The following is a 13,195-nucleotide window of genomic DNA, read 5'->3' on the forward strand; positions in this document are numbered from 1 at the left end:
TGTGGAAAAGATGGGAACAGCATGTAAAATGGATGTTCAGATATAGGAAAGACTAATGACTGAGAGATGAGGAGACACTGTTCTCTACGTCCACTGAGGTCAGGAGGAGGCATTATAGGGTTAAACTTCAGTAGGAGTCTTGATTTATGGGTCCTTGGAATATGTTTGCAAAGAAAGTTGTGGATTCTTATCTGGAGAGTTTTAACAGAAGACATATGCCTTTCTGGGATGGTTTAAAGTATTGTCTTGCTCAGAGAGGAGGAATAAATGAGATGACCTCTTGGGTTTCCATATAGCCTAATAATGGCATGAAAAAAATAATTCAAAGTTACTCATAAAGCTGCAGTCATAGGTTTTGTGTCTGGAAGACACTACCCCCTTTTCTGCGTTAATTATGCTCCCACCCCAACACCCAGGAGGAAATTGTCACCCACCTTCTTCCAACCCATGCTCCCATGTGCTGGGCAGGGAGATCTCTGTGCAGAACAAAGATTTGGAAATATAGCTTTCACCTAGGCAAGACTGAGCTGATTCCCTTGGATGCCATTCTCTGTCAGCAATTAAACTCGGAATTTCAAGTTAAAGCAAAATGTGCATTGTTTAAAAGCAAGTTTAAAAGCAAATTCACATTGTCTGGAGGAGTGGCAGTTTCAGGTGTAAAAAAAAATAAGCCACCCTATCCTCAAATGGAAACATTTTCCTTTATTCTGGCTGCATGGTGGTGCCTGCTGAGTCCGGGAATGAGTTTATTGCTGTGATTACATTTTCTAAAACAGCAAACGAATGGAAAGTCCGAAGGAAATGGAACAAGGGTATTAATGATTTCAGTTAGCTTTGCCTAAACTTGTGAAAGATAGAGGCTTAGACAAATCCCTATGGTCTAGGAAGTGAATAGGTCAATGATTCTGTGCCCACTATGGCACAGGTGGGCAAACCCACTGGGAGCCAGGGTGGCCAAGAACATAGAGCACCAGCATCGGAGTCAGAAGGACCTGGGTTCTAATCCCAGCTCTGCCATATTCCTGCTGTGTGACCTTGGGCAAGTCACTTAACTTCTCTGGGCCTCATTACCCTCATCGGTATAATGAGGATTAAGACAGTGAGCCCTGTGTGTCCAGCCTGCTTAGCTTGTATCTACTCCGGCACTCAGAAGAGTGGCTGGCACATAGTAATCGCTTAGCAAATATGACTTTAAAAAAAGGAGAAGAAAGGAAGTGTGTGGTCAGAGAGCAGGGAGCATCAGCAGATATTTGAACATATCAATGAACCCAAAAAATCTATATCCCTCATGTTACTGATCAGAGGACTGTTATCCAACATCTAATAACCCCTCTACCATTCAGGGAGAAAGCTGGTTTGTATTCTTAGACTCTGCCTTTGCAGTCCTCCTAATCCCAACCATTTTCTCCGATCCTGGACTTCTGGGCTTCCCTGGGTTTCTGTGCAGGCGTGAATCTATCTGCTTATGCTGTGTGAGGCTCTTCAGTTCACTGTAAATCCAGGCTGGGCAGGGATTGTCACTCTTTATTGCTGAATAGTTCTTTCCTAGTACTTTGTACAGTGTTCTGCACACAGTAAGCTCTCAATAAATACTATTGAACGAATGAATGAATTCTTAGATGAGGCGATTTTAATAGTGCTCTGATCCCATTGTTCGAGAAAATAGGCCATCCATTGTTAGATTCAAATGAACTGTTCTTTTTGTTGAGCCAACTTCTATAGTGTTCTGGGTTACGTGTGTGGTTTGATCTCAATATTTCATGCAAACATGGACGTTAATAAAAAAAACCTTTTCAAACAATTATTGAAAAAATGGCCTACTGTTTCAGACTGATGTGGGGCATGTATTCTATCACTTGCCCTACTGAGAGCTCACCTCCTCCAGGAGGCCTTCCCAGACTGAGCCCCCTCCTTTCTCTCCCCCTCCTCCCCCTCCCCATCCCCCCCGCCTTACCTCCTTCCCCTCCCCACAGCACCTGTATATATGCATATATGTTTGTATGTATTTATTACTCTATTTTATTTGTACATATTTATTCTATTTATTTTATTTTGTTAATATGTTTTGTTTTGTTGTCTGTCTCCCCCTTCTAGACTGTGAGCCTGCTGTTGGGTAGGGACCGTCTCTATATGTTGCCAACTTGTACTTCCCAAGCGCTTAGTACAGTGCTCTGCACACTTTAAGTGCCCAATAAATACGATTGAATGAATGAATGAATCACTCCTTCCTCCATTTCAAAGCGAGGGATACACATAGCTAGATTCAATCTGGTAACATTTGTCAGTAAATAAACCAGTTCTTCATTGGGAAGCCAGGGGCGGGTTGATGGTAGAGTCCTATGAAACGCTACCCCGACCTAATTTGCTGGCTTTTGAAGCTTCCACCATAATAGAAGGGCATCTGAGTGAGAAAATAGGAGGTTATAAACCCTTTTTGCCAGGCTTCCTTCATAGCTGCAATTCCCCATCCCTGCCTCTCCTCCACAACCCTCTTTGCCCAGGAACCTGTAGCTGGAGAGCAAATTTCTGTAAAGGGCAGAGTCTCAGGGTGACCCAGAAGGGCTACTTTTACATCTCATCGGAAGGGGTTGGTGCAATGCCCTGAATGCTACACCCATTTTACAGTGACCTACTTTCAGCGGCTTTCTCCTCCCCTGCCCCTCTGCCTCTCTCCTTCTCTCCTCCCACTTCCCATAGCTGATCTGGACTCTCCCTTGGCTCAGGCGGTCAAGTTCCGAGAGGCCTCAGAAATGAAGTTGTCAACTCTAAAACAGGCAGAATTGTTTCCTGGAGGGTGAGTGACCAACCAGCCCCTTTTTTTTTTCCCCAACTCCAGGCACCCTGTGGCTGAAATGAGTTAATTACATAGTTACAATGGCAGAAATGCATTGTTAGCCCCCGGGCAGTAACCATGGAGGCTTATAAAGCACCTCCGTTGGAAACAATAGTAATTATATGGTAATGGATAAGGTTCTTGATGCAGGAACTCCTAATGGCATAATCACTGTTAACCACTATAGCTTGGTTGGTCTTCCTACAAAGTCTGCTCCTGACCCAGAAGGGTCCCATATGGGGGCAGATTGGATTCTTCAGTCCTTTGTTCTAGGCCTGTAATTATGCACAGTATACAGTATAATAATCTAAGGAAGACCCATGAAATCTATAGCTAATTAGTTTAGAGGGTGCTTACAGCTGTAGCAAGTTACACCAACTAAATCTCAGAAACAAAGGTCTGAGGTAATGGTAATGACGGTCTAAAAGTGGCTACTGCTATCTTTAGAGTTCTGGTTTCTTTGTTGTGATTGTGCACACTCTCTTCTCTCTCTCTCTCAAACACACACACACACACACACACTTTCATAAGACAACTTGGACGTTAAAAGATTCCCCGCTGCAGAAGGTCATAGGACAAAAATTACATATGCCCTGCAGAGCTGATCTTCTTGGAGCATAACAGGTTCAAACCTCCAACTACATGCCCACAAACAGCTAGTGATCATCATAGTTCGCTTCCCAATAATGATGCCTTTTTCTTATTCAATCATTTCTGAGAAGCTCAATGTAATTTGCAGATTGCACCAGTGGCAAGGAGTCATGGGAAAATGATCCCAGCTCTAGAATTAGAGAATTGAAGGCAATGAAAGGCAATCAGAGAATTCTTAGGTCCTGTCCTCTCTTTCAGGCCACTATGCCCCTTGGATTGAAGATGTTTAACTCTGGGCCCTGGGACCGGCACATGACACCAGACATGTGAAATAGAAAAAGTAGAGGCTACTTAGACTTCCTGCTTTTTGCCCCGGAAGCCTAAACTATTACCTTTTTCCTCTGATTACTCATTATGAAATCCTTTCTAGCAGTGATACAGCATTCTCTCTCCACTTCAGTCTATACTTTAATAATAATGGCATTTATTGAGCGCTTACTATGTGAAAAGCATGCTGCTGCCCAGATCATCTTTGTGCAGAAACGCTCTGGCCATGTTACTCCCCTCCTCAAAAATCTCCAGTGGCTACCAGTCAACCTATGCATCAAGCAAAGACTCCTCACTCTCGGCTTCAAGGCTGTCCATCACCTCTCCCCCCTCCTACCTCACCTCCCTTCTTTCCTTCTTTAGCCCAGCCTGCACCCTCCGCTCCTCTGCCGCTAACCTCCTCATTGGGCCTCATTCTTGCCTGTCCCACCATCGACCCCTGGCCCACGTCCTCCCCTTGGCCTGGAATGCCCTCCCTCCGCACATCTGCCAAGCTAACTCTCTTCCTCCCTTCAAAGCCCTACTGAGAGCTCACCTCCTCCAGGAGGCCTTCCCCAACTGAGCCCCTTTTTTCCTCTCCTCCTCCCCTTCTCCCCGCCCTACTTCCTTCCCCTCCCCACAGCATCTGTATATATGTTTGTACAGCTCTATTACTCTATTTATTTTACTTGTACATATTTGCTAGTCTATTTATTTTGTCAGTGATGTGCAACTAGCTTTACTTCTATTTATTCTGATGACTTGACACCTGTCCACATGTTTTGTTTTGTTGTCTGTCTCCCCCTTCTAGACTGTGAGCCCGTTGTTGGGTAGGGACCATCTCTATATGTCCCCAATTGTACTTCCCAAGTGCTTAGTACCATGCTTTGTACACATTAAGCACTTAATAAATACGAGTGAATGAAAGAATGAATGAAAAAATTTTGCCCCTTTAGACTGTAAGCTCCCCTTCTAGGCTGTAAGCTCATTGTAGGCAGGGAATGTGTTATTTATTTTTACTTGTACATATCTATTCTATTTATTTTATTTTGTTAGTATGTTTGGTTCTGTTCTCTGTCTCCCCCTTTTAGACTGTGAGCCCACTGTTGGGTAGGGACTGTCTCTGTATGTTGCCAACTTGTACTTCCCAAGCGCTTCGTACGGTGCTCTGCACACAGTAAGTGCTCAATAAATACGATTGATGTGATGTAATTATAATAATAATTATGGTATTTGTTAGGCACTTATTTAATCATATTTACTGAGCACTTACTGTGTGCAGAGCATTGTACTAAGCGCTTGGGAAGTATAATGATGTGCCAGGCACTGTACTAAGCCCTGGGGTGGATACAGGCCAATTGGGTTGTACATACTCCTGTCCCATTTGGGGCTCATAGTCTCAATCCCCCATTTACAAAGGAGGTAACTGAGGCACAGAGAAGCTAAGTGACTTTCCCCAAGGTCACACAGCACACAAGTGGCGGAGATGGGATTAGAACCCATGACCTTCTGACTGCCAGTCCTGCTCTCTATCCACTCTGCCATGCTGCTTCTACTTGCACTCTATCCAGAACTGAAACAGTGCTCTCTGCACCCAGTGAGCACTTAATCAAAATGATTGAATGAATGAATAAGTTAGGGGACAAGTCTTCCAACACGTTTCTTTTCTCACATTGAGAACAGATAGTACGTCTTACATGGATATTTATATATTTTTCCTGCAGATAGACTCTGATTTCCTCACAACCCGCTCCTAAAAGGCCAGTTCAGAAGCTGCATTAATACTGCATAATAGTGTTTTGATCACTATGAGGGTGGTGGCCAGTCTTGTGTTACAATCTGACGTTAGACACTGGATACGTTAGATGGATGTTCTGACAAGGAAGGCTGTGATCGCGGCTGGAAGAATAATGGGCGATTCTCTTCTCCCCCCATTCATCTCTCCAGTCAAGAGCAAACGGTGCTGTATTTCCAGCGCTCAGGTACCAGCAGTGAGCATACTAATCCCAAGCAAAACGACAGTGTGAGTATGCCAGAATGACGCCGGTTCACTAAGGAGCCGCCAGCTTGGAGTGCTACAAGAGGAGATAGGAAGCATCACCGAAGATTAGTCTAAAGCCCCCAAGAGACAGATTTGAAGTCAGCGACAGGTGCTGCAAATGGCAAACCCAGCAGAGCAGCAAAGGACAATCTTTATGTGGCCACAGGGTAGAATGGCGTGCTAGTCATGTGAAGCAGCACGGCGTAGTGGATAGAGCACGGGCCCAGGAATCAGAAGGTCATGAGTTCTAATCATGGCTCCACCACTGGTTTGCTGTGTGGCCTTGGGCAAGTCGCTTAACTTCTCTGTGCCTCAGTTACCTCACCTGTAAAATAGGGATTAAGACAGTGAGCCCTGTGTGGGAAATCAATCAATCGTATTTATTGAGCACTTACTGTGTGCAGAGCACTGTACTAAGCGCTTGGGAAGTACAAGTTGGTAACATATAGAGACAGTCCCCACCCAACAGTGGGCTCACAGTCTACAAAGGGAAGACAGAGAACAAAACCAAACATATGTCTTACCCAGTTACCTTGTATCTACCCCAATGCTTACTACAGTGCCTGGCACATGTTAAGCGCTTAACAAATACTACAATTATTATCATTATTATTGTTATTAGTCGCATTTGGGTTTTTTATGCAGCACACGCATGAGTGAAGGGGATCACGCCACTGTCAGAAGCACCGTATTCAAATGAGAAAGGTAGAGATATACATATTTAGGTGCCCAGCTAATGCATAACAAATTTGGAATGACAAATTCATGGGGAGAATTGAGCAATAATTCCAATGATGTCTGAATCAAAAGCCGGGTTTCCTGGCTACTATTATGGGAAATCAATATGGCAGTGTCGGCTGGGTCCCAGAAACCGCTACAGAAAAATGGGACCGTTCCGATTTTTCTAGCTCCAAACTGATGCCATGAGGGTACTTTGGATTCAGGTCAGAGGATCGTCTCCAAGAAATTGCAAATGCCGAGAAGGCATAGTGTTTGCGAAACGGCGGGTTGCCAGATCAATTAGGAATCATCATTTCCTAAACTATTTTCCATCACGGCCGAATGCCATTCCCCTAATACAGAGGCCTTGCTAATGAACAATCATCATAAATCAAGTCAGAGTGTGGGCTGGAACCCCAGGAGCGAACTTCCGACCTTTTGAGTCACGCCGCCTTAGAGGGAGGTGGAATAATTGGAGGCCGATCAGCCTTCTTATTGGCAGGGTACAATGGTTTCATTGTTGGCATTGGCCTTCCTTGTCCAGTCATTGGGCAGTCTCCTCTGCTGATGTCAAGACCTTTTTAAATGTCAGGGCTTTCTGGCTCTGGGCCTTTTCTGTCTGGGAGTTCCTCTGAGGGGCAGTGAGTGTGGAGTGCAAAGTTTCCTTACTGCTGTAGAGCATCTGGTATCTTTCCCTCTGTGTGGTGTGAGCGGGAGGGTTGGAATGGGGAAGCCGGGGTCGGGGGGATGAAGGGAAAACACAGGAAGGCAAAAGAAGAGAGACACACAGCTGCGTGTTCTGGAAAAGGGTGCGACTTCAGGGACTTTTCAACTTGGGAATTAAGCATGAGTCTCATCACTCTTCCAGGAGCCCAAATTGTTCCCCTGGCCCTCAAAATGCCAGAAGACCTGAGCGATGAGACACTTGAACACAGAAATACTCACACATCATATGTATATTTGCTCACCCAGTCTGAGTTCTCTTACGTGTAACAGGTCTGTGTGATGATTCCCAAAAGAGATTGTTTTCACAACACTAGATTAAATAAGGGCTTCCCTGGTTCTATAAGGTTTCTCAACTGCTCTCTAGGCCTCTCTGCACCTTATGGTATGTTCCTGAATTCTTTCAGATGTGGTGGAATCCTGAAATCAGGCTATGTGAATTAATTTTGTGTGAGTTCCCCTAGGAGCAAGTCAGAACCAGCTGTTCTGCACTCAAAATTAGCATTTTCTTTTTTCCTTCTCGTTTGACCTAGTGATGGACTGCAGGCATAGACTCTGGAATTCTCTTACATCTATATCGTTTATCAGAAAACCCAATGCTGTGATACCTTAAAGGCTCTGTGTCTAGATTTGTTTCCCAACCAGACATGAAGGAACCTTGTTATTGTAAAGCTGATGTAGCTTTTGTTTCTTTAATGTCAAATGCTTGGGTAGTTTTGGAAATACACCCATCAGCTACTGCCTGGGGGTGGAGGAGGAGGGCACCCGTTGCATTTATTCTGGCTCTGCTGGCATAAAGACATCTTGCTTTGCTCAACTGACCGATTGTACCAGCCACCCTCTCTCAAAACCCATGAGCAGCAGTGGAAACACATTTTTTTTGAGGAGACAAACACCGCTATGGTAATTTTTCATTAAAAGTTACTTCCGGCGACCTGTTGGTTCATAGATGTCAAATGAAACCTGTTTTTTTTCTTTCTTTCCTTTAGAAGTTTCTTAAAAAGAATTACAATTTGAGGCACCTATTACAGATCAGTGAAGACACTTTGGGAGGAGCAATCTGAGAGCCTTCATTGAAATAATCCGCCAAAATTGCTCATCTAAAGCCCCCAGAAATTTATGAGCCTACAAAATTGGAAAGGAAAATTGAGGCATCCCTACAATACCTGATTCTCTCTCCTGATAGTCTCAGATATTCCAGGAATGATCTTTAACTAAAATTCCGGTCCCAAGGGAGGAGAAAGAGCAGGAGACATTTGGTATTAGAATTTCTTCCTCCAGTTGAAATGAGATATTTGAGAATTTTGGCCAAATCACAAATTCATATCTTCTGTCCAGGTCTTGATGGATATGAAGAAAAGGCAGGGATAGGATCTAATTACTCTTTTGTTCTCTCCCAACCTCCTAGAACACTGCTCTGAACAGAGTAAGCGTTCAGTAAAGACTCTGGATTGAGTGAGGAAAATAAGCTGCGGTGTGCAGTCTGAGAGGATTGGACAGAAAAGAGGATACTAGATTAATAAATTGAAATCCTGACAGACTGTCACTCCAAATGGTGAGCAAGCATAGACAGAGGTCAACCGGCTATTTCTTGGGCCATGGTGAGTCCTGGCTCCCCTTAAAATTATCCCCTGCAAACTATTATTTGGTGCCAAGTTTTCCTCTGGTTCCATAAGTCTGTTTAAATTGCACAAATCACACTCATTGTACTTTTTACCGACCTTGCCCCAAGGAGACATTATGTGTTCTGACTTGGCTTTCCTGTTGTACCTCATAATTCTGTGAAACTGGATTCCATTTGATCTCTGGATTTTATTCCAGAAAGTGAGACAGGAAGCCATCATTGAGGTCCAGTGGTTCATGTCAGACACCCTTGGCTCCATTTTTAGCTTTTTTTCCTCCTAAGCGATTTGGTGACCTTGGGCTAGTCACTTCACCTCTGCGAGTCAGTTCCTCCCTTGGTAAAACAGGGGCACGTTGATGCCTTCCCCTTTTTTCACATGCAAAATGCAAGAGTACCAATTAATGCTGGCAAGGAACTTCGAGGGAAACTACCACCTAAATTCAGAGTATTATTATTATTCTCTCAGCCTCATTCAGAATTATTATTATTTTTTTTTGCAAAAGGGGAGAGCAAGGGAGCTCACAACACATATCAAAGAAAAATTACAGCAATATGAACTCTAACACTGTAGCATTCTTTCACGGTCTGGTACTTTTTAATCTTGAATCAAAGATGGAAAAGTAAAGGGGAAGGTAAGGAGTCACAATCGTACAGTATGTGAAGCAAGCGAAACTGTTTGGATTGATCACTTTGCTCTCCCAAAAGCAGCTACAGAATGTCTGGAATGTCCCAGACATACTTATCAGGGTTCTCAGTAGTGACTCTTTGGTTACAGTTTTGAGCCACTTTAATTTGGAACTCCTATTTTCAGTCTCATAAATTTTGAAAAACAAAAACAAAAATACAGAAAAGTGAAAGAAAAATCCTGCCCTAACATTTGTCATTATGTTTTTCACAACAAGCTAGTACTTTATTGTTGATGGTTTGCTAAAATTCTACGTGACCCATTTAGGGGGTTAGAAGAAAAGGATGGGTGTTTAGTTCTTTTGCTCCTTTCTCTTTCCGAACTCACTGCACCCCAGCCCACAATCTTCATTTGCCCCCGGCAAACGTCCTCACAAGTTGCTGCTGTAAATTATTGCAGTTCCCAGCATTGCTATGCCTTTCACCTACTTGGATTGCACTCCCAGAAATCTTTTCCAAAGCATGCTCCTCCCTTCCTTCAAAGCTCTTCTATAAACCTTCCTCTTCCAAAAAAACCCCAAAACAATTAACAGTATTTATTGAGCACTGTACAAAGTGGTTGGGAGAATCCAATGCAACAACGTTGTTAGACATGTTCCCTGTACAAAACAAGCTGCCGGTTTAGAGGAAGAAATAACCTGACAAAGTCCCCCATCCAGTAGGTACTAAATTGCCTCTAAACTGTGAGCTTATTGTGGGCAGGGAATGTGTCTGTTTATTGTTATACCATACTCTTTCAAGCTCTGCACACAGTAAGCACTCAATAAATACGATTGAATGAATGAACAATTAATGAGATCACCACACAATTGCATCTCACTCCATAATTTCTATGTTTTTGCATTAGCTTAGACTCCTCTTAGAGAGATTATGCAGTTGTTTTGCTCATATCTCCGTGTCTCTATGCATCCTTTGGGCCACCATCCAAAAGCAGTATTGTAGGCAGGAGGAAATATGGGCTAATGCAGCCTGGCACGACTCATCAACTCACAGTATTATATCGTGACTGTTGCTATTTCGGAAACAGATACATTAAAGCAAGAAATCGGTCAAATCTGGGTTGGTAGCCCAGCAAAAATCATCATGGGACAACAAGACATGTGGATGTTATTTGATAATTTTACTCCTTATCTTTTTTTTATGAGCAATTTTTATAGCTAAGATAAGAAGCAGTGTGGCCCCCGTGGAAAGAGCAAGAGACTGGGAGTCAGATGAACTGGGTTCTAATCACAACTCTAGACTGTGAGCTCTTTGTGGGCAGGGACTGTGTCTCTTTGTTGTTGTACCGTACTCTCCCAATTGCTTAGTACAGTGCTTTGCACATGGCAAGCACTCAATAAATACAATCGAATGAGTGAATGAACTCTATCATGTACCTGCTGGGTTATCTTGGACAAGTCACTTAAATTAGCTGTGCCTCAGTTCCCTCATCTGCAAAAATGGGGATTCACTACCTACTTAGTCTGTGGACTGCATGTGGAACCTGATTTTCTCGCATCCATCCCAGTGCCTAGTACAGGTCTTGGCATATTGTAAGTGCTTAACAAATACCACGATTATTTCATTGTTACATGGAAGAGTACAGATGGACAAGCTCCAAAATAACCCAGGACAAGCATAGGAAATTTTTAATAACTCAAAAGGGAGATAATAAAATAGCAATGGACAATAATAACAATAGACGAGAGACAAGGGGGCAAAAGAGTTAACACAGCATTATAGCTGCAAACATTAAGCATGGCAACATGACAAGGGATAGCCTTTTTGTGTGTACACACTGTGGTTGGGCCCAGGGGTAGTCTCCCTAGAACTCCACTGGGGAGTAGGAGAAGAGGGGTACAGGAGACTTGGGAGAGTGATTTAAATGACAGAGCCGATGTAGTGGGGACTAGGAAAGAAGGAAGAATCACACATTTCGCCTAGATCTTTCTTTCCTTAGTTCCTGCTGACATTCCTTGGAGCCTTAGAGGAAACCAGTTATTATGGGCACAATGGCTTTCATGGTTAAGAATTGTGTTTGGCTTTATCCCAGTGAATCCGAGGCTCCAAACTTAAAATATGAGGAGTGTAAGAATGAAATGGAGTGAGATTGAATTAACGTCGCTGCTGAGAAGGGTGTTCATGTTTCAGCTAGTACAGAAGGGCCATGCCAGGGGAATGTGGCTGAAGCATTTCCAGCCCAAAGAAGCAGAATTCCCAAACTAGGAGTGTTTTCATCCAATTCCTGAAGCAGAAAGCCTTGAATACATAGTATTTGGATAACCTATGAAGAAACTGTGCCAACAAATGCTTTTCTCATGCATTTTGAGGTGAGCTTCAAGACTACAGGTGACTGGGGGTAAGTTAAACACAACCATTGGCCCAAGATGTTTCACTTAACCACTTACCGGATGATTCCTCCATTTCCTAAACTCCTGTTCTTAGTATAACTCTCTCATGATTCCCCCAATTCTGACCCCGTTTAATAATTAATAACTGTGGTATTGGTTAAGTGCTTACTGTGTGCCAAGAACTGTACTACGTGCTGGGTAGATACAAGATAATCAGGTCCCACATGGGGTTTGCAATCTAAGTAGGAAGGAGAACAGGTATTGAATCCCCATTTTGCAGGGGAGGGAACTAAGTCACAGAGAAGTTAAGTGATTTTTCAAAGATCACACAACAGGGAAGTGGCAGGGGCAAGATTAGAAAACAGATCCTTTGACTCCCAAGCCTGTGGTCTTTCTACTAGACCATGCTGCTTCCCTTTTTCCCACCTCTCCCCCTGTCTGGAATGCTTTCCCCTTTTGAATCCACTGGATTGCCCCATTTTCAAAATTCTCTTGAGATCCCACTTCCTTGAGGAAGCTGTCTCCACTCCTTTTCCCCTACCCCAACTGATGTAAATCCAAAAGCCATATTCAGCACTTACGTATCTGTCAATACTACTTATTTTACACTTAATTATTAATCTATTCTTTATATTATCTTGCCAGTGTATTCCATCTATTTGTAAATGGTTTATATTGTAAATAATTAATAATCTACCTATCTCGTCCATTAGATTGTGAACATAGCAGGGACGATGTCTTTGACCTCTGTTAATCTTCCTCAAGAGCTCAATACAGAAGTCTGCTCAGAATGGGTGCTCAGTAAATGCTGCTGATTGATGTACTGATGGATTAATTGACTGAGCTCTTACCTTCTTTGGACAGATTTGAATTTAAAGGTCAGGTGTCAGATAAATGCCTATAGGTTTACGCGTGTGTTTGACCTAAAGTTTCCTTTCAAAAATTTGTATGATTTTCAATTATGAATTGGAAGATCTTCAAGCACAGGCTATTGGTACAAGTCCCCTGATTAAGATATTTGTGAAATGGGGTAGAAGAAAAACATATTCACACTATGACACTTGAAAATACAAATGGCAAAAGACATGTAAATATCACTTGGAGGTATTGACTAAATGGGAACATCTATCTAAAGCAGAAACTCACTGTGAGGGGAATCATCATAACAAAGTGATTCCACACTCCTTACGACCTTGGGGAATAATAACGAGTTCCCTTCTGCTTCTAAAATACCCTGGAGCTTTCCCAACCCAGCCTGGCCCATCTCCGATTAGGTGTTTTATGGTATATTCCAATTCATCGGAACTGCGGAATTTGGCTTTCTGCATACGACTCGGTTCATT

Source organism: Tachyglossus aculeatus, chromosome 24 (genome assembly GCF_015852505.1).
Source record: "Tachyglossus aculeatus isolate mTacAcu1 chromosome 24, mTacAcu1.pri, whole genome shotgun sequence".
NCBI lineage: Eukaryota > Metazoa > Chordata > Mammalia > Monotremata > Tachyglossidae > Tachyglossus > Tachyglossus aculeatus.